Source organism: Rhipicephalus sanguineus, chromosome 5 (assembly GCF_013339695.2).
Source record: "Rhipicephalus sanguineus isolate Rsan-2018 chromosome 5, BIME_Rsan_1.4, whole genome shotgun sequence".
Classification (NCBI taxonomy): domain Eukaryota; kingdom Metazoa; phylum Arthropoda; class Arachnida; order Ixodida; family Ixodidae; genus Rhipicephalus; species Rhipicephalus sanguineus.
The window spans coordinates 64,900,458-64,921,556 of NC_051180.1; positions in this window are offsets into that span (position 1 = coordinate 64,900,458).

The following is a 21,099-nucleotide window of genomic DNA, read 5'->3' on the forward strand; positions in this document are numbered from 1 at the left end:
CGACGCTCACTTGTGAGCGTCTTTCCTATCCTGTGCACTGTCTTCTGAACCTCTTCTGCACTCCTCTACGCAAGATGCTGAACAAACTGGACCAAAAACCCATTAATTTGATGCGTCGGCCTATTGAAGCCCGTATGTCATCTACTTTCGAATTTCTAAGATATCTTAGTCTTTGTTCTCTATCCCTTTATCGGTGCCCTTTCCTTTGGTCGCACATAAACCAGTAGTTACGTAACCGTGCGCCGCTGCACTGCTCAATCTTTTGAAATCTCTGCTGTATTAGACGTGAACGTTAATGCATGGCGCCTATGACGTGTTCACGTACCTTACGCCGCAAGATTATGCAGAAACTTCTTCCCAATGCAGCGCCGATAATCCTGAGGAGTGTAGTGGGAGTTGTGTTGCCTGGTTAAGTATAGGCGACGACAGCGTGTTGCGGTCTCTGCTTCCCCATGTGCCTTTTTTTTTTCAGGCCGGTAAAACTTGCATTGCCAGCCTTGTTTTTCCAGAACGTCCTAGATTCTGATAATTAGAGCACAACAATTCCCGGAACGCTCACCCTGAAATACGTGCTCCTTTAATGAAACTGTATGACATACTGCCGCTAGAAAAAAAAAAAACATACAGAGATGAGAGCCCTAAAGAGGACGACATATGGGCGGCCCATATGCCGCCCATTTATCGTCTTGTTCGTGTGTCTCATCTGTGTATGTTTTTTTTTTTTCTAGCGGCAGTATGTCATACAGTAAGCAATACCAACTAGGCCAAAAAGAAAACGCTGCGCTTTCGACGCTATGTTGCGCTAATACTTTTTTTCCTGCGGTAGTCTCTGGCCTGCTAAACTTTGCCAAGTGCGTTCGCTGACTGTGCCTCAGGCTAGCATTGCGAAGCCGATTCCTGTAATAAACCACACCTCAGAAAGTGCGAGCCTGTGCAACAAAGTTTTCAAGCCGAGAGGCTCTTGCGCTGAGCTGTTCAGAAAGCGATTTAATTCTTTTAAAAGAGCGAACAGTGCCGCGGGCAAGACGGCTCCGTTGCTGGCGAAAGGAGAAAGTTTATATTAGAGCACCTTTCAACGCCAAGACGTCCCTTCGAAAAGCGTTTTTCCTTGAAAACTTACTTTCTAGAAGCTGTGCCGTTTTACAATTAGTGTTTCTAGAAACAACGTGCAGTTTGTAATGTTAGGTGGCGTGAAGGAGGAAGGGCAAAGTAAAAATTATGTCGACGCCAGTTTAAATGTCTTTGTGCTTGTCTTTGTGATTTTCAAATCATTGATCGGGAAATATATTGCTCGTCTCAGCACTATAGTAGTTTTTTGCCCGGAAGATGCATATTCCACAGACTTTAAATATACCTGTGTATATGAAAATGGCCCACACATTCCATATCACAAGCCTTGTTACCGTGGTTGATGCGGTTAGCCCTCTTTCTTTGTATGGGTAATCAATGGCTAAATATTTTCCTATAATGCTCGTCGACACTACACTACACCCGAAGACACAACGCAGGAATTACGACACAGCATTACAATCCACCGTATACATACAACACGAAGATGAGATAGAAGTTTATTAAACGACGTACAATTTTTAACCATTTGTACAACACACTGTCAACTGTACCACAGCACCTTCCCCCCCCCCTTTCCTTTGCATGTCTCAGGCATATTTCACTTACTTTCTTTCGACATGAATTATAAAAACACTCTAAGACACTATAATGTACATTTTAAACACTCTGAGGTAATATAAATAAATACCTTGTGCACCGAGATCGTGTCACGCCAGGTACGCGGTAGCGAAACCATCTATACTACGTGGCGTTGATTTCATTTGACGTGACCTGTTGTTTAGTGTGGTTTTCATGAACGCCAACTTAATTGAATCGGAATGACCCACAACTCCACGTTCCGCTTGGCAAATCCGCTGCCCTCTACTGTTTCGGTAGGCCTTTGGTAGGGGCTGGGTCAATAGGTATTGCCAAAAAGAAACAAAGCCTTCGAGATTAAGAGACGTTTCACGACATTTCTGATAGGGGAAGTGCGCATCAGGCGGCACATCGTGAAAAAGGCGGATTCTTCTCTTCTGTGCGGTTGTCCCCGTTTCTCTGTGCCCTGAAAAGAACGCTCAAATGCGTTAGACCGACTTGAAAATTCGCCCTTTGTCAGAAGAAAGTGAGTGACTCTTCGGAGGGTGATAACGATTACTCTATTATACACACTATAAACAGCTGACTCAATTGGAAGTAGGCTTTAATTTGATCTCTTTGTCTCTATTGTAACGCTCTCTCAAAATGTTGGGTGGAAACGCTACAAAGGTTAAAAAATAAACATCAAGGGACGATCTATATTGACCTCCAAGGCAAATAAAACAGACGACGAAATGTTCCACATTATTTTTCTGTTTTTCTTATGCGAGCGCTATAGAGATGATTTACTGCCGTAAGCGAATAATAAAGTGCAACGAGTAGCAAAACATAATCTTTTGTGTTCATGGCGAATCCCGCAGGTTTTATTGGTTTCTTTTATCCAACGCAAATGTTCCATTACCTTGAAAAACAATGACAGCTGTCAAATTAAGCACATTGTGAGTATATTTCGTCCTTCAGGCATGATGTGGCGGTTTTCAAACGTCTGTCATGCGTTTATGCACTTCTCTATGCGGCCGTGCCTTGACAGGAAATATGTTTACGTTTCAGGGTAATGTCTAACAAATAACGTTGGTATTTTAAAAATGAAACGAGAGTGGTATAAAAAAGAAAGGAAATATGACTCTGCGCATTTCGAACTTTGCGATAAAAAAATAAGTGCGAACAGAATACATAAAAATGACGTCTGGTGTTTTCCCCATTTTTAACAAGAAATGAAAAAAAAAATATGGAGGACAAAAGAACCAAATAAATACAGACGACCGATTCGTGGTAAAGGAAGCGTGGTGTATGGTATTTACACGCTAAACGTGGTGGACGGCCGTCGTATTTTTCCACTGGCGATGCGAAGGTACGCGTATGCGACATCGTTTGTAGAACATATTTTCCTGATATGCTGAAATGAGGCGACGCAAATTACACGTACTTAAAGAAACTGCCCCTTGGCTCACGTTTACTTCCATGCGTAGGAAAGGCAAGGCTGCCAGAGTCATGAAGAAGCCGTAGCCATCCGGCGATAACGCCACATAAGTGAATGAACAAAGCGATGCGGTTAAGCAGTCGTTGTCGCGGTGCCAACACGGGACGTGACCCGGATTTCCTCATATGAGGAAACGACAAGCACGCATTCTTTATGACTATGACCTTCATGACCTCCAGAACAGAGCGTCATGGTTCTTCTCTTCGGATCACCGAGTGCTCAAGGATGCAGATTGCATCTAGGGGGAAAAACGACTTGTTCCTCTGTGCCAGCGAACTCAATTTCCGCGTCATGCTCTCTGAAGGGCTATTTAGGAAAGTACTTTTTTGTCTTTGTAACCCGCGACGAGACCGCTCCCTCCTGGCGGATTAATCTTGATTTCGTAAGATAAACAGTGCAGTTTTATGGTGCTTTAACACCGGTTTATAGTCCTCACGACTGTTCGTTTATCTAGCCTTGAGCACGCTAGTCTTTCCCCATACTAAAAGGACCACCATGCTACGCCTAGACACTCTGCCTGTCCTCTTTCGACTTGTCATTGACAGACGATAAATCCTAATATTCTTCAAAATGAATGCAGGGCCTTCGTAATATCGGTGCTGGAAATATTTCCCGTGCCTCACATCATTTCTCACACTGATGCATGCATGATGCAGTCTGTGGTTAGCATCGCGGCCTTCAAGTCAGTAGGCTGTTTACTCGTGAAGAATGACCCTCCCCATCTGGTTGCTCCGCACGGGCGAAGAAGTATGAGGTGATGTTGATTACATGTGACGAAAGGTAACCTCCACGTTTGCGAGTCGCTTGCAATCGTTCACAATATCCTTCCGTCTTCACGATGGTGATGCTATCGATTTCAATAACAGCCTGTCTTACGCAGTTGGTTGTTAAAGATTTGGTTTTTATTGATGCGACAGTGTTACCTCGTTTTGCATCATCGCTGACCCTGGCCTGGAGGATTCAGTTTATTACGTCGCAGAGAAAAGAACGCAAAAAAGCATCCCGAGGGCGAACGACGCCGCGCAATATTGAGTTCGCATTTCATATTGTAACAGCCCGGTGCCGTGGAGGCCACCTTTAGTTTTCCATTATTTTTCAGCTTTGCTGATGCGCTATATTGGTGGCTTCGCTGCGAAACATCTCTGTGTTTTATTGCGATAGCAATTATATGGACAGTCTCGGCTGAATTTTGCCGTCGCCGTCGCCGCCGTCATGCGCCGTATATATATATATATAAGTATTATATATAGATAAAAGCCCCAAAGAAAAATAATTCAGAAAAATGATTCCGAAGCGCGGAATCGAACCAGGGACCTCTTGCTCCGCAGCGAGTGGCGCTAACCACGGCGCCACGAAACGCAGACCCTCCACGTAGCTAAAGGCGAGCGTTATATACACACCCTTTACCGCTGGACGGACTCAGAGACGGCAGGCGCTTATAAGCACTTCTTCATTACCAGCGAGATGGCGCTAGGAGCGCGACGGCCGCATTTAAAAGTCGTCGGCGAGGTCGCTCGCTTCTTATAATTGCGCAGGGAGAACCTTGCCCTTCCGCTGTCTGCTCGCGCGGTTTTCTCGTGGTGAGGGGAAGAGGGATGTTTCGCACTTTCACCGTGATGTCCGCGCTCATGTTACGGAGCGTACGAAAGTCACTCGAGCTCAAGGGACTCCGCTAAACGAACAAACAGAAGATGAGCGCGAGCTATCGTCACAGCTCGACACTTGAAGCACGCTAGTTTCCTTCGATGCTTCGGCCGCCTTTGCAACAGGAGCGCTGTTCAAACTGAGAGTACCCATTGGCGAGCCTCACTTCGTATAGCATTAGTTTCTTGCTATCGCATTCATTGCTTCGCCCTTGCGGCGAAACTGTGGAATTTTTGTTTCTAAGAAATAAAGCGAACTATTTATTGCAAACCTTATTTCAAATGTTCCTGTAGTAACTATCGCGTGCTTCTGCAAAATGCTGAGAACGTTTCCAACTGCGCAGTGTGTGGCATCATGAAGGTAACTACCCTCATTTGAAAAGGTCAACCTGGAGCGCCTAAGCGTATTCTTTGTTTTTTTATGAACAGCAGACTAATTATTGCTCGCAAATACCTCTTTGATGTCTTGCGCATGCAGTTTAGCATGTGAGGACAATCATCTTTACTCAACTATTGCATTAAAAAGCTTGAAATCATCTTTATGATAAACAATATAGCTGTGTGTGTGTGTGTGTGTGTGTGTGTGTGTGTGTGTGTGTGTGTGTGTGTGTGTGTGTGTGTGTGTGTGTGTGTGTGTGTGTGTGTGTGTGTGTGTGTGTGTGTGTGTGTGTGTGTGTGTGTGTGTGTGGTGTGTGTGTGTGTGTGTGTGTGTGTGTGTGTGTGTGTGTGTGTGTGTGTGTGTGTGTGTGTGTGGTGTGTGTGTGTGTGTGTGTGTGTGTGTGTGTGTGTGTGTGTGTGTGTGTGTGTGTGTGTGTGTGTGTGTGTGTGTGTGTGTGTGTGTGTGTGTGTGTGTGGACAGAGAAAGAGAATTACTGGTTATTGTAGCGTACGCAGCGGCGTGAAGTGCAGCAATGAAAGCTGCACGCACGTTTCCAGAAAGACAAAACTCTCTATGAACGCGAGAAGCCTATTTTCGGAATACGCCAGAATCCACGTTAATTTATTGACTTCATCAACAATGCCACTTTTCATCAACAATGCCACTTTTCCTTGCTTGCAATTCAGAGGTAGGGTTCCTGTGTGCATAATCTTTTTAATCTCAGTTGGGCATGTAATTAACGCATTCGCCCAGCTTGCAGCAATAAGGTGTCGTCAAACCGCATCGCTATGAATAAAGTTTTTTTTTGGAGTAAGAGCAAATGCATTGTGTACAATGATAAAGAAAAACTGCTGAGTAAAAAATAAAATTGAAAGCTTTTTCTTATGCACTCATAGTTGTTTAAATAGAGAATGGAGCTAGTGAAAGCCGATAACAAAAAGCAACAAATTCTCAGAGATGCCATCGCTTAATGGCTGTTTTATGTCAGTGAAGTGACGTGTGGCCTTGCCTATGAAGTATTTTATCATTAAGAGTGGTTTTGGCGTATATTCATTATTGCTATTGTAAACCATGTTAGCATGCTGGGCCTTCTGTTGTTCCTATGAATACACAAGCACGCCCCTATACTCAGGAAATGTTATCTGACATTTATGTCAAAACTAATAACCAGAAACATGGTCAAAACAACACTACAAAGGGTTACGCCATAATACAACACATTTGTGAAAATCGATTACGGTGCAAACAAAAACACCAAAATTAGGTCTCCCGTATAAGTGTTACGCGGTTCGTGGAAGGCAAACGCAGTGAGATTTAGGAAATCTTACACAAATAAACAGGAAATGAATTTGTATTCCTAAAATAAAGCGTATAAAGTATAGGGTCACAAATTAGATCTGAAAGTCTTACAGTACTCACAACTTAGGAGTATCTTGGAGGCAAACCTTCACAATTCTGCGCTTTTTTTACTTATAATGAAAGGCGGAAAGACTTCCAGGAAAAAAGTCGCAGGTAATTCCTCCACGTATGCTCAGAAGATGTGCTGTGTGCTCAGTGGCAATAACACATAGTACATCACGCTCTTAATGCAGTGGAGGAAATACAAACGCAGCGGAAAAGTGCCCAAAAGCTTTTGGAGGATGTGTAGGAGCACAAGTTTTTTTTTTTTTTTTGTAGCATAGCGGGAGTGTCAGTCGCGGAGTAATTAACAGTGACTTCTCAATCCTCCCTGTTGTGCACCATCAGACACTAACGACGAATGCTGTTGCTCTCATATTTGCGGCAATGAACATGAATGCAGTGGTGCAGGGTAAGGTCCATGCTTCCAACGCCTACAACCCCGCACTACAGCCACCCTTCATCCGGAGGCGGAGGAGATGGCGACTAGAATTCAGCCCTAGCGAAAGAAAACAATGAACATTTCTCGCAGTCACATGGGTACCGGTCTGTTCTGCTGTGTAAGCGCGCCACCGCTTCACTAAGACAAACAACTGACCGTTGCCTAGCTCTAGCTAAAGCAAGAACGATAAAAAGAGAAGCATTGCCCGGATTCACAATCACGAAACACCCGTTTGCCTTTTTGGTAGCCGCCTTGATGCTAAAGGCAATTTATAATTGAATCCCCACTCAGCTTATCACTGCAGTCTGGAATTGTGTCCTTAATTTTTCTGTTTAGCCACAATAGCCAATCTTACATTTAAGGTGCCGACGTTTAACGTGAAAATATAGTGTTATTAACGTGGATCCGCACTCTAGTTGTATCTGTCTCTGACCGTGAGCCTCTCTCGAAGGTGTGTTTCTGGAGCATGTATGTATTTCTAGGACTGCGTCCCCGTTATTCCTTCTTTCTCTGACTTGACTAAATGTTAGCAGAAGACCTTTCTTTTGCGAATGGCTGACGCCCCCTAAGAATTGCGCTGAGCTATCATCTCATCTGACAGTGCATACTTGTTCTCTCAAAACGTTAAGCTGATATTGTTTCCCATTGTTCACAAAACGAGTTTGCTCGAGTATTTATTCATTGAGGCTTTTTCTTGTGTCTCTCTCTCTCACTTTCGTTACTCTTCTGTAGAAAAAATACTCGCTACATATTATATGAATCTTCCTAAAAATATTATTGAACATTTTTCGAAAGAATAAAAGTTTAAAACTCGACTTATGACAGCCTAAAACCTACATTGATCTTTGGTAACGGATCGTAAATGCTACATATTGAAGCAAAATATGTATTCGTACCCAAGAAGAAGGAGCCATAGTATATCTCAAAAACGAAAATTCAAAACCAATAAGGCCCTGTACGGAGGGAATTGCCTGCCGCCGTCGTTTCTCCCGCAGCTGTATTCGCACAAGGGGTTATATTTCGGGCCGTAAATCAGATTCCTCCATGCAATCTCAAAGAAACGGCCAGATGTCTCGTCGTGCTCGCTGGCGTGTACCAAGAGGGAGAAAAGGCACGAAATGCAAGAGAGAGAAATTCGGTGGCGAAACCGCTTCCCTCCGAGTACAAATAGCGAGAATGACAATTCGCTTCTCGCTTCCAGAGACTGTTGAGCATGGGAGACACGTAGGTTTTTCCCTTCATAAATAATAAAAAAAAACTCTTCCCATCTTTTTTTGCCGGCCATCGCCACTATCTGCTACCACAGCGGGTCCCCTCAGCGCCAGAACTGTGCAGACACGCGACAATGCGCATTGAAAAGGCTCGGCACTTTCGTATGCCCCGTTGCATTGGGCGCCTAGATAGACAAAATACAAGATAAGTGAACAAAAGAAAAGTTGCGAATGACCCCGCAACAGAGAATGAAAGTAAGAAAACGCTGTCAGAACAATCTACAGCAATATTCGCAGAATCTTCCATCGTCCACATTTCTGTTCGCGATAGCTCCCGCGCCACGACGTTCGTAATGACATCCTCGCTCCTGGGGCTTCCAGCAGCCCCGCCGAGACCGGTGTAGCGTCGAGGAATACACGGCATGTTACTGTGTATTTTGTGTCCATCACTCTCGAGCATGGTCTATCCAAAACCTCCAGCTGGCTCTTCTGTGGGATTTTTTTCTTGAACCTCAGTCCGAATTACGTGGCTATTTCCTTGTCGACAGGTCCCACGTGACCCAAACATGATATACGACCTGTTAGGGGCATTACCTAACGTTTTATCTGCGAAGGCCAGTAACCATGACCGCCATGGTTTCTATTATAACTGTCAGATCCTTTGTTCTGCACACGTGATACCTAATATCTTATATGGTCGCCGCTTCTTTATTTTCTATCTAGTACTTATTCTAGTGTGTACAGTCAGAGTGCCTGCAGGTGTCCTTGAAGACTCCAGATGAGTACCTCACCGTATTGAGAGAAAACTTGTACATTTCTTTTACCCTGTCCGGCAAATCAAGATTCTCACTGCAATTCTTTGCATTATAGTGACAACTGAAGCTTTCTCTGGAAGCTTTTTTTTTCAATAATAAGCTGTGCCAATGTGGTGCCAGGATAGTCTAAAAAATTCTTCGTCTTCTAACCATGTGCAACTTTCAAAAGTGCTCCTATCGCTTTATTAGTTACCCTCTAACATTGATCGCAAAGCCAAGTTTAACAGTAAGTAATGCTAAGGCGGTTAGTAGTCATCATGCTTCTAGACTCGGAACACAATTGCATTTCATTAGGCATTGCAAGCGTGGTTTTCTGGATCGAGCGACTATGCGTGTGTTTGTGTGTGTTTATGTGACCTAGCACGCGTCATTTCACATTTCATGGTATACTAGTGACACGTTTCCTGTTAACCGTAAGCAAAGAGGTTCACCAGTGCATCATGCTTGCGTTCTGGCCACCTTTTGTTGTCATGCATGATAATTCTCCTTGAAGGAGATTCAGACAACTCAGCGGGTACGCGTCGTGTTAAAGATGGAAGCGCGGACGCGAAAGAGAACGAACATTGTGCCCAATAAGAGGTAAACGAATGAGAAAGAAAGGAGAATATATCTGCAACACGAGAAATGTGTATTGCGAAAAAGTGCTCTATTTCGTTTGCTGTTCTGGCTCGCCGTGGTGGAATCGGTCGTTCGCGCAGGACGCTCGCGACTCTTTCGAAGGGGACTGGAATAGAATTGTCATCGTCTGGGTCACCGTTCGCCCTCTCTTACTGCAGCTTTTGTACTACGCTTTATTTTTGTGGACACACCATGAAGCGTTCTTTTTTTTTTCGAAGTCTTAAAAGGAAGAGTCTGGACGTGCGCCACATCTCTATGTGTGGTTTCATACGTATTCATATATTCTTTCCTCTGTTGAATCTTAAGATATATGGTGGTACGATGAGTTCTTTGGGCAGTATTCTCGTAAGTCAAGAATGTGCTCGTATAGTATTTGGTAGACTATAAACCTTGCAGCTATTCAAATGGTGCCTTTTAGCCACATTTTACTTCACGACAAGATTTTTCGAGGTTGACGGTATTCTCGAAGTAATATTGATAGTGAAATGTAGTACTAGGACGGCGATGCACGCCAGGTACGACAGGTAACGGTTTGGTTCAGCTTCAGTTTTATGGGGTTCGAAGTGGCAAAGTGACTCAGGCTGTGGGAGACGCTGTAGTGGAGAGCTCCGTACATTTTGGACGACTGGGTTTCTTTAACGTACACTGGTATCGTTCCGTACATGGACCCAGGTAATGATGTGTAGCAATAGAAATATACACGCTGTCATGCGTTATGTGCAGTGAATCTGAATCATTCACACGATATGCAGCCCATATAAGGTTCATGGTAGTGCTGCTGGAAATGTCACTAAATGAGTAGCAGATTCAAGGAAAAGTGGACTTTTCTTGCTATGAGCGTTCATACTACAATAATAAAATATCTAACAGAAAAAAGCCCACGAAAATAGCCTGAGAACGGCTTTTTCAATAAATGTCAAACAGGCGGTAGCGGCACTAAATGTGCTCCTAGCTCACAAACGCGAAATGGAAAGTACATTTCAGTACAAACACAACCAGCAACTGCGTCCTTTTCCCTGATTCTTGACATATTATTCAGTTTCCAAGAAAAACAATTCGAATCCACCACTCACTCTCAATGCGATTCTTTTAAAAGCAATTGCTGTTTTTTTTCTTTTGTCGGACAGAGCCTCCGGAGCCCCCAATAGGTACATATTATATCCTCATTGACTTCTACCTGGAACCTGAGCAAAAAAGACGCCCCACATAGAAAATACACGGCACGCACTTTTCTTTGTGGGGCGTCTTATGTGTTTGCTCTGTATCTTTTACCTCATGAATACGTACCAACTAGGCCCAAATGAAGTAATATTTTACCTGGAAGCCACATTAGATTGTTACCTTAGACTACGAGTCAAGACAGGTATTCTTGAATGGGCAAAGGAAGATTATCAGCACCTGAGGCACTTTCCATCTGAGAAAGTTAGCGAAGCCTGTAAAGAAAATTTCTTGGGACTGCTAGTTTCCGTCGAAATACATTGACAACTCTACAGTTATTGCTGAATTTTCTTCTTTGTTATGAATAGGTTTACTGAGCACAAAGTGCAGATGAGATCTGATGGAAACTGTGAGATATTTGTTATATTCAAAGAAAAACACAGGCGATAGGTCGAAGGTATATCGAGCACTACAGGCGTCCGATAAGCTGCCAATTACGTTGGTCCTCACTGTTTTTCGTGGATATGCCTCGCAACTAGCATTTCCCGTAAGAAGTCCTTGATTTGCGTGAAAATTTTGTAGAAGTGTGTACGAAGCTGAGGGTACGGAGTTTCCCAGCAACGTCTTTTATTGTCTGTTTTCTGTAGTTTCTTTCGATGACAACTCGAGAATGTTGTTCGTATTGTTCATTATGATCATTGTCACGCTAAAGCCACTCTAGTAAGTTGGTCTCTTGACAATCGTTTGACATTCGACCCCTAAAATTCGAGGTACTCTGAATTCATGAATGTTTTTTATTGGATTACTGGTTAAAATCGAAATACCATTGTCAAATCCGGTCGGTGGCTGCGAAATACGATAACGCACATTTACTGTGCTTTGTATCCACTTCAGGAAACGCTCGATGCCAAAATGCGTTCATTCCCTTCCCTAAGGCATCTGTCCTAGCTCGAATTTCTACTTTGGACCGCTAAATATTAGGAATGAAGTCAGTGCCCTCAATCTTTCCAACAAACTGCCTGCTCAGCGCTGTCTGTGCTAGATTGTCGTGGGGACCGTTTCTTACGCTGCTCAAGACATTAAAAGCAGAAGTTCGGGAATTTATTTTATACATATTGAGCTTTAACTAAAGAGTAGAAAACATATTCGTGATTCGATGTAATGTACCCGTAATGTGCCCTCTGCTTTTCAGCATGCCAAACACTTGTCAATCCTAAGCCGGGGCTGACGCCCGCCCCAAATTAACTGCGCAGGTCTCTTAATAATGTTGTTTCACTTATAAGTTTTTATAATGCTGCTAAAAATTGTCGTCATAAGAGTATTGGGTCAAATGCATTTCGTTCTTAAACCTTCAGGTCTGAGATATAAAGACATTTTTTTTCTTTTTCACATGACAGCAGAGCAGCTTTATTTCTGAGCTAAACGGTAGAGCAAAATTGTCTTGGTAACTCAGACATCTAGCAAAAACCAATTACAAGAATGCTTTTGGCAGCGCAAGTTACATTTTGAGTGAAATATACATCATCTGCTCCTCACCATCAATTTTTCATGTAGTTATCCAGTTCACCTCCACCTGTTTTAATAGCAGCCCTGTTCATACATTCACTACGATCAAATGTACTTCTATACGGGCATTTTAGAGTTCCAATATGCCCACAATGACATCATTCTCTAGTAGGCGAATTGCTGCGATGCGCACCTTTCCCTTCTCATTTTTCATATGACCAGTATTTGATGAAATGGCGCTTTCTTTCGTAATCGATGATTATCCATACTTATTTCGTATTACTTAAACGGTAGGACGTATATTGCAGTGCATTTCCTCATCACAGAAAGCCCAGCAGATACTACGATGCATCCCAGAGTACACGAATGTAAATGTTTAATATCAAAGTTGTTAAATAATTATGTCAACTTGCATATAATCTGTAGAAGAATATCTTGTCTATAAATGGCAATCGCCTCATTATTCGAAAAGAAATGTTATCAGTGCCTTTTGAAACGGACAGATGTTATAAGAAAAAAAAATTCCATCTGGGGTATTAGCAATATGTGTGTTCTCTGAAAGGAAGTAACTAAACCAGTATCCTGCCCTGTACAGCTACTGAACCCTGCCCTGTACGTTGGCCGTTATTCGACTATAGAAAGCTTTTCGGGGCGTCTATGCAGCCGTGACGACCCCTTCACACATATAGAGAGAAATGCCCCAAGACTGCGCAACACCTCCAAAAGGTGTTGCGCAGTCTTGGGGCATTTCGAATATCGGCTGTCTACCAGAAAGCTAGACAGTTGCGTTTCACTTGCAGCTATTGAGGCAGCGATGTGATGTAGCGATCTGCAGATTGCTCGAAGTGCAGCTAATGATAAAGTGAGAGCATAAACGAAGAGAACCACCTATCGGGCGCTAAATCAATAGCAAAACTAGGCCCGCTAAGGGAAGCTTAGATCCCAATGCGGGGCATTTCTTGTGGTCAGCGTTAAGGCGATTATCGGGACCGAATAATGCCGGCCAGGCTCTGGCATTGTCCGATGCGAAGGAATGTGTTATGTTCTGTTTTCGCCTTTGTTCATTCAATAATATATTGCTTGCAGTCCCCTAACGCACTCACCAGTAGTAAACTGCGTATTAGGAAACAGATGTCTGGACTCCAAGGATAGGCCCCTGCGTAAAGGTGTTTTCCTTGAGGGCCTTTCAACCAAGATGGGTACATTAGCAACTAACGGGTTGCGCTGCTAAGCTCGATGCCACTGCAGTCCATTTCGATAGGGACGAGATAGAAACAAAAACACCCGCGTGCTTTAGAAAGCTGCACGTTAAGAAAGCGCAGTTGGTCGACATGAATCATGAGTCCTCCGTTACGGCGCGCCTCCCAGAAGTGACACCCACGAATTCGTTTTTATATATCTCCTTGGCTAGATAAGGTATATGGAGCGATTATAACGAACCTTTTACAACATAGTATTTTGGACAATAAGAATGACAGCGCAGTGTAGGTGCTTAGCCAGCAATTTATTTAGAGACGGGGGAGGGGGGTGCACAATGCAATGTGGGATTTCTCTCCCAGAAATATATTTTCTGCTTGATTCTCAATTTGAATCAAATAGCGTCAGTATCAAACCATTAGGTGTTATTAGCAGCTGCTCAGCCAGATCCACACTTTGACTGCATCTTTTAATATTGTTGCAGCGTTTTTCTCGGAAATGAACAACAAAATACATCTGACGGGAAGAGAGCCCATTACGAGGAAGCATCGTTGTTCGCATACGTAGCTGCAAAAATGAGGCTGGCCTACAGAGCGACAATTCAGGCGAGTGGCTAGTGACGATATGACTAACTTGTAATACAAATCCTCTAACTTACAATTGCAATCTCTGTATAAAAATGCACTATAGTAAGCCAATTTGACCCTTTTACAAATTATTTATTTTTAATTCAAAAGTGTCTCCAGATATGCCCAATTTCAGTGAACGATCCGTTCTAATCCACATCAACATTGTCTACATGACTTCGCTTTCAATTCACTTCATAACCCTTGCTGCATATTTATTGCTCCCTATATGTCGATCTGTTAAGGAATGTTGCCGTCTCCAGTGTTATTCTTCTTGTTCCCCTGCAACTTTGGCTCACACCCACTGTGGGGGATTGGCCAAGAATTTGGTGGTTTTATAAAATGTTTTATTAATTTAGAAGGGAGGTTACGAAATAGAAACATTATAAACTTGATAATAAATTTTGACACTTGATCAAATATGAAAAAAAACAATAATAAAATAAAATAAATCAATGCTCGAATTTTTAAAATACATACATGTGTTGACACAGTAGGATAATAATTAGATTATCTAGTTAACCCCGGGAAGTGATCTCTCTCTTCTTTGCTCTGCGTCATATGGCCTCTCTTGTTGTTACCTGCATTTGATGTTTCCTTTTCCTCATGAGCTCCAGCGTGGCGTGACCGAAATTCCTCCCGTTGTTCGAAAGGAGCAAGCTTAACCAACTCTGGTCGCTCGCTTCCGTTTTTCACCACCATGCGAGTCCGCCATCGATTTCCCATAGGAACACGAGTATCTCTGCCACTCTCCGAATACCAGTCTCGTGTTCTACCGATTCTCTAGCTGGTATCCGTCGATTTGCTCATTGTGGAAATCCAGTCACGGTTCGCTAGCGATCGAAGTCCTACAACGAACACCTACGTCCCTCTTCACTCATGGAAAAAGGGAGAGGTCCCGCGTTCATGTTTCAGTCGATACCCAAAAGAAAATGTGGAAACACTTAAAGTGAAATGAAGCGGCACAACACAATGGCCAGCTGCTACTTTTTTTCATTTTTGCAATTTCAATACTTCGCAAACGTTCAAGTTATTTTCTGTTTCGTACGTTACCGCTTTGAATAATAACGACAACAACAGTCATGTTTGTATTGTTGGTTCTACCTTATTGTTCCTTAAAGTTTATGTGACGTCGGGAGGTCCATTAAGTCTCAAAAGCCCAATCAGATAAAGACGTCATGGTTTATACAAAGTGGATCACGCGTCTCGAAGGAGCGAAAGAAAGGTCGTCACACTAACGGATGACTCAGGCTATGCTTCTGAAATTACTAGCCGCGGAGCTTTTCGTGTTCAGTGCAGGAGGTCGTGTGCCTGCACTTGCCATTTTGTAGTACACGTATTACGGTAATACGGGTGCAGAGGAACCATGCGCCGTGTCAAATGTTGCTCGTTTTGCTTCTCTTACAATTTTTATCCAGAAGAATTTGAAAATGAAACTCATGGAGTAATACGCGTAAGTGCCTAGCGGCATGTAAAGCTTTCGCCTTTCGTAAATATTTTACAAAGTACCAGCAACGAAGCAAGAACACCTTGTTATATATATATATATATATATATATATATATATATATATATATATATATATATATATATATTGGGAAACACCAATACATCAAAACACACACACACACACACATATATATATATATATATATATATATATATATATATATATATATATATATATATATTGTAGTGAGGAAGAGAAAGAAGAGCTTCCGCCTCTGTTGTTGCTGTGCGCGCGATCTACCTTCGTGTTCTGCGAGTGCTACCTCGACTGTCTAAGACGTTGCTGTCTCATAATAAATCGTCGTACGACATCTGGTGGAGGTGCTGGTGGAGGTACTTCGCGCGAAGTCGCATTCTTCATTTTGCGGAACTTCGTTCTTCGGCATGGAGCACCACGCGAACTGCTCAGTGACAGAGGGCGCGTGTTCCTTTCCGAAGTAATACAAGCCCTTCTCGCGGCATGCAACATCGTCCACCACAAGTCCACAGCCTACCATCCGCAAACGAACGGCTTGACGGAGAGGTTCAACCGTACTCTCGGCGACATGTTGACTATGTATCGCCTCGGATCATAGCAACTGGGACACTGTTTTGCCGTTTGTAACATACGCTTATAACACTGCCACACAAGCTACCACTGGCTTTTCGCCGTTCTTTCTACTATATGGACGAGAGCCCTCTTGCACAATGGACACCATGCTTCCGTACCGACCCGACACTTCCGAGTGCACAACGGTGTCTGAAGCGGCCAAATACGCAGATGACTGTAGGCAGCTTGCGCGTACACTTACGACCGCCGCTCAAGGTCGCGAAAAGCTCCGGCATGACAACGAATTGTCTACACAACATTTTGCGACCGGTTCACTCGTTTGGTTGTCGGTCCCACCGCATAGCCCTGGACTTTCAACGAAGTTTCTTGCCCGTTATGATGGCCCTTACCGCATAATTGACCGCACATCCTCAGTCAACTACGTCGTTGAACCTGTGACGCCATCCCACGACCTCAGGCATCGCGGTCGTGACACGGTGCATGTCAGCCGACTCAAGCCATATTACGACCCTATGATCCTACCTGCGCCTTAGTCGCCAGGATGGCTCATTTTCACTCCCGGGGCCATTGTAGTGAGGAAGAGAAAGAAGAGCTTCCGCTTCTGTTGTTGCTGTGCGCGCGATCTACCTTCGTGTTCTGCGAGTGCTACCTCGACTGTCTAAGACGTTGCTGTCTCATAATAAATCGTCGTACGACAAATATATATATATATATATATATATATATATATATATATATATATATATATATATATATATATATAGCTACGCGTCGTATTTTGATGTATTGATGTTTGCCCTGCAAAGAAACCACGCTGCGATGTTTCAGAAGCTTCACGATTGTTTTAGATCATTCTGTTAGGATTGCGCGTCGGACGCGGATAGTCTAGTATCTTCGGGAACATACGCGGCCACCAGCGATATCGCTAAAACCTTCGATAGCACACACATAAAAACCGACACGCTTTACCGCTTGTAAGATTATCTGACAAGATTAGCTTTTCAAAAAGTCCGTGAGCGTCTCCTGTGGTGCTAGTGAAGAAGGAAGATGACACTAAGTTTTTGTGTCGATTATCGTCGCCTGAACAGTCACGATAAGGACGTGTATGCCCCCCCCTCCCTCGGATAGACGACGCCCTGGGTCGATTACACAAAGCGAAGTACTTTTCGTCGGTGGACCTCAAGACTGGCTACTGGCAAAGCGAAGTCGGCGAGAGAGATCGAGAAGACTGCCTTCATAACACTAGACGGCCTGTTCGAGTTCAAGGTCCTGCCCTTTGGTTTTTGCTTGGTGCCTGCGATATTCGAACGAGTCATGGAAACAGTACTGGCTGGATTGAAGTGGCAGACTTGCCACGTATACTTAGACGACGTTGTTGTGTATGCCTCAAACTTCGACGAACACCTCTGGCGCCTTGAAGCTGTACTTCAAGCAATCCAGAGCTCCGGACTCACCCAGAAACCAGAAAAGTGCCGCTTTGCATACGAGGGGCTCTTCTTCTTGGGCCAGGTGATAAGCAAGCCCGGAGTAGCCCCGACCCGCAGAAGACAGCCGCCATCGCTACATTCCCGCCACCCGCCGACAAGAGGGCCGTGTGTCAATTTCTCGGCCTGCGCGCATATTACAGGCGGTTCGTCAAAAACTTTGCCCGTATCGCCGAGCCACTTACTAACCTTAGCAAGGACAGACGTCGAGTTCAAGTGAGAAACGCCGGTGAATTAAGCATTTCAAGAACTAAAATGACGTCTGCAGACGCATCCGTCACTTGCGCATTTCGACGAATATGCAAGCAGCGTAGGACTCAGCGCCGTTCTCGTGTAGAGGACTTACGGGCTGTAAAGGATCATCAGTTGTGCTAACTGGTCGCTATCAAAGGCGGAAGCCAACTGTTCAGCAGAAAAGGAGTGCGTTGCCATCGTCTGGGCTACATGGAAGTTTCGCGCCTACCTTTACAGCAGACCCTTCAAAGTTGTGAGCGAACACCACGCCTTGAGTTGGCTAGCTAAATTGACAGACTTGTAGGACCCTTCGGGTCGCCTCGCTCGGTGGAGCCTTAAACTTCAAGAATTCCACATTACCGCCGTTTACAAGTCTGGAAGAAAACACTCCGACACCGATTGCCAGACTCGTGCCCCCATCGACGCAATGCCGCAGATGACCAGCACGACGACTGCTTCTTCGGAACCATAAGTGCCGACGACTTCGCTCAACGACGAGTCGACCCGGTACTCAGGGGCCTTATGGGATACCTAGAGGGCGTGCACCGTTGTCCCGAAGGTATTTAAGCGAACACAGGTGTCTTTTTTTGCGAGACGGCGTTCTTCAAAGAACTTCTCGGCACTTGGAACCAAGTACCTGTCGTAGGGTCTTTAGCATCTGGACCCGAAGTCTTCTAGGCCCTACATGATGACCTGACTGCAGGACACCTGGGTGTTTCCCGCACGCTCGTAAGAATACAGGAAAAGTACTACTGGCCGCGCCTTGCCACCAACGTCGATCATTACGTAAAGACTTGCCAAGATTGTCAGCGACAGAAGACACCGCCGATTAGGCCAGCTGGGCTTCTACAGCCCATAGAGCCACCTCGCCGGCCGTTCCAGCAAATTGGGATAGATTTACTGGGGATGTTCCCACTTCGACTTCCAGAAACAAATGAACCATCGCATCTACCGAGTACCTAACCCGCTACGCCGAGACAAGGTCCCTGCCTAAGGGCAGTGCGTCCGAGGTAGCCAAGTTCTTCGTTGAAAACATCGCCCTGGGTCATGGCGCGCCGGAGGTCTTCATCACCGACAGAGGTACGGTGTTTACTGCTGACCTATCTCAGCCAATATTGAGATACAGCCAAACAAGCCACTGCCGGACCACAGCGTACCACCCACAGAAAAATGGCTTCGCCGAGCGGCTAAAGAAGACCATCGCCGACAAGCTCGCCATGTACGTCGACGTCGAGCATAAAACGTGGGATGTCATCGTTCCGTACGCGACCTTCGAATGCAACGCGGCCATGCAGGAAACGACGCAAATGACGCCGTTACAGGCTAGTCCACGGAAAGAGCCCGGCAACAACGTTCGACGCCACGTTACCCAACGTCTCTGACGAAGAATACTTCGATGTCACGGTCTACGTTGAACGCGCCGAAGAAACCCGAAAACTCGCCCGTATGTGTATCCAGAGCCAGCAAAAGACCGACAGCCGTCGTTACAACCTTTGACGACGCCACGTAGAATACTAGCCTGGCGGTCGTGTCTGGGTCTGGACGCCAATAGGCCGAGGCGGACTTAGCGAGAGAGTTCTTCGACGATACTTCGGACCGTACAGGGTACTTCGACACCTCGGTCAACCCGAGGTGTCGGGTATATATATATATATATATATATATATATATATATATATATATATATATATATATATATATATATATATATATATGTATATATATATGAGGAAGGACGTGTCCTTCGATCCGGTCGAATTACTGCTTTGCAAGGTAGAGGACGTGCAACAGGAAATCTATATTAATCCGACGTTTCAGGCGGGGATCGGCCTTCATCAGGGAACACATATTAATAAAAAGTCTGAAACGTCGGATATTAATAAATCCCGCCTGAAACGTCGGATTAATAAAAATATTTCCTGTTGCACGTCCTCTACTTCGCAAAACACACGGAGCCCGTGCTCTGGCCTGGACTGTCGCCATAGCGAATTGTCGCCGAGTCCCGTCGAATAAACCGCTTAACAAATTGGTGGAGAGTGCTGTGCTCCCATTCGATGCCTCTGGAGCTTCGATCCCGTACCCTACCAGCTACCATGCCTCAAGACGCCGCCCAGCAGACGCCTCCGCCTACACCGACCTCATGCCCCGGTGTCCCTCGTATCCGCCACCCCCCAGTCTTCACTGGCGCAGATGGGACCGACGTGGAGGACTGGCTCGCGATCTATGAACGCGTGAGTGTCCCCAATAAATGGGACGAGGCGGGAAAATTGACCAACTTGGTTTTCTACCTCGCGGGTGTGGCCGGTCTGTGGTACAACAACCACGCATCCGATTTTACGACGTGGTCCGACTTCAAGACCGCCATCATCAACGTGTTTGGCCGCCCTGCCGTTCGTAAGCTGCAGGCCGAACAGCGTTTGCGAGAACGAGCTCAGCAGGCCGGCGAAACCTTTACCAGCTACATTGAAGACATCCTCGATTTGTGTACGATGCCTTCACGATGCTGCTCGCCAAAAACCCCAGCACAGTGGCCGAGGTCATCACACTCTGCCAGAGCTTCGAGGAGCTGCGCCGGCAGCGGTCGATGACCCGTCGCTCTCCATCCCGCGACGCCGAGCTCGCTGGCTTGTCGACCATATCCGACCACTCCGCCTTGCTCTCAGAGGTGAAGTCATTCGTGCGCGAGGAAATTGCGCGCCAGTTCTCGCTTCTAGACTTTGCTCAACCTCAGTACGTTCAACAGCCGTCAACCACTCTTCCCCTTCCCCCAGTCGAGCGATTGAGCAGGAAATCGCGGAGGTCATGCCTGAGTACCACCAGCACCATCCAGCTCCTGCACCACTCAGTTACACCCAAGTTGTCACCAGGACGTCGCCAGTAATACCTGCGGCAGCCCCACACAGTTACGCCGAAGCCGCCCCTAGACATCAGTCCTTTGAAGCGGCTGTGCCGGCTACCTACGCCGACGTCATGCAGAGGCCACGACTGCAGCCAACGATGCAGTCATATCAGTCGCCACCCCGTCAACCACGTTCTGCGCCATGGGCGGGCCCTGCTCCAGCAAACCGATGGCGCACACCCGACAACCGCCCCATATGCTTCGCATGCGGTTACGCCGACCACGTGGCGAGTTACTGCAATCGCGTCCAACCGCCTCAAGTCGCGTCGCCCGCCACCAGCCAGTCAAACCGCACATTTTACG